This window comes from Ptychodera flava, chromosome 9 (genome assembly GCF_041260155.1).
Source record: "Ptychodera flava strain L36383 chromosome 9, AS_Pfla_20210202, whole genome shotgun sequence".
NCBI classification, from domain to species: Eukaryota; Metazoa; Hemichordata; class Enteropneusta; family Ptychoderidae; genus Ptychodera; species Ptychodera flava.
Window position 1 is genome coordinate 18120130 of NC_091936.1, and position 1743 is coordinate 18121872.

Genomic DNA, 1743 nt, shown 5'->3' on the forward strand with positions numbered 1-1743 from the left:
GTAACTTGCAATTTGTAATTTTTGCCTTACCGCACTCCCTGAGTTTTGTAAAGTATTGTATTGTATTGTTATTATATTTATTTCAGGTCTACGTAGAGCCATATCAAAATCAAGTAAAATACTTGAAATACAAATTGTAAATGGATATGATCATTCTAAAGTGAGTCCAAAAGGATGACCGGATATAACAATTTTCACATTTTTTATTCAGATGGTTGTCCTAGACAAGTCCCCCGTTCATCATAGCTTTCAACAGTCACCCGTTTTGCAGCGCCTCAAAAAATCTGCCCTCCCCGCAAAACAATAGTACAGTCCAGGGCAGCTCCTTTGCATCCGCTCTCACGAGTGCCATTACTTGGCACTGACCACCTGATTTCGGGGTGCATCCAGCTGCCCGGTCAAGAGACATTGGCAAGCGAAGATGCTGCCTTACCAGATCCCACCGATTTTAAGTATTTTTTTTCAAATAAAATGAAGTGAACAAAATTCTTTAAAATCTACAAATGCAAATTTATGTAAATTTAACCAAATTTGGCAGATGAAATTACGAATCAAATTATCACAATATTTAAACCTCAGTAAATATCGTATATTGCACGTTTCATACCTGAAACCTGGACTAAAAATAACAATTTCTGTCAGTGACTCCAATACGAATACGAATACGAAAACGAATACGAAAACGAATACGAAAATAACTTCAGCATCGTGTGCGAAATTTGGACTAAAAATAAAAAATTTTGTCAGTGACTCCAATACGAATACGAATACGAATACGAAAACGAATACGAAAACGAATACGAAAATAACTTCAGCATCGTTCCAAAGTGAGCTATTAGCATATTTGTTTGTTTGCTACACACTCCTTTCTCTTTCCGGTACGCTCATCCGCGCCGAGACTCATTCTCAAATTTATTGCTGCACATTATTTTTGCCCTTCAAATTTAGGTCAACTGAAAGTCGTTGAAACAAACTAAAAATATTACGCTCTAACGTATATTTTTGGTATAATATTTAGAGCATTTCAAACAAAGATTTTCGCGACTTGTATTTTAGTATGCGAACGAGCCTGATAGAGGTCAGGACTGTCCTTTTACGTCACAACTCCACCCACTCTCGAACCAGAGTTCTTATCGCGCGTACGCTAATAAGTATCTCTGGCACAGGCAGATTAATATTCATGTGACCTCGAGGTCATTGGAACGTCAATGAACTACTTTTTTACCTGTCGCGCACTGTATCTATGGTATTGCCACAGTAACGCGCGGCAGTTGGAATTCGTTCCAGCACGCGCACAGTTATCTACAAATTCAAATAAAAACGCCATTTTCTCTTTTCAGTGTTTATTTATTGTTCTTTCTTGAGTATTCATATATACGGCCATGATAAATAACTTCGAGTGCAGGAGGGGTCACAATTCAAGAAAATACATCATCAGCAGACGATACAGGGGATTCGCCCAAAGGTCAGAAAAGGTCAAAGCCTTGTTTCTTCCGAATAATTACACTATTTAAAAGAAGTTCCAATGGTAATTACATTTTCCAGTTCGTGTTTTGCTATAAACTTATAGTAATTAGTTTTCAAACCGATGAACATTTTTGCATCGAGGATGGACTTTGTATTTTCGGCGAGTTCGTCTCGGTGTCGGTTTTAGAGCTGACTTCCGGTTTGCGGATCGGTATGTGGTGATTTACCACGTAAACAGGACACCTGTGGCAGAGTCACTTATCGCCGAATCGAACA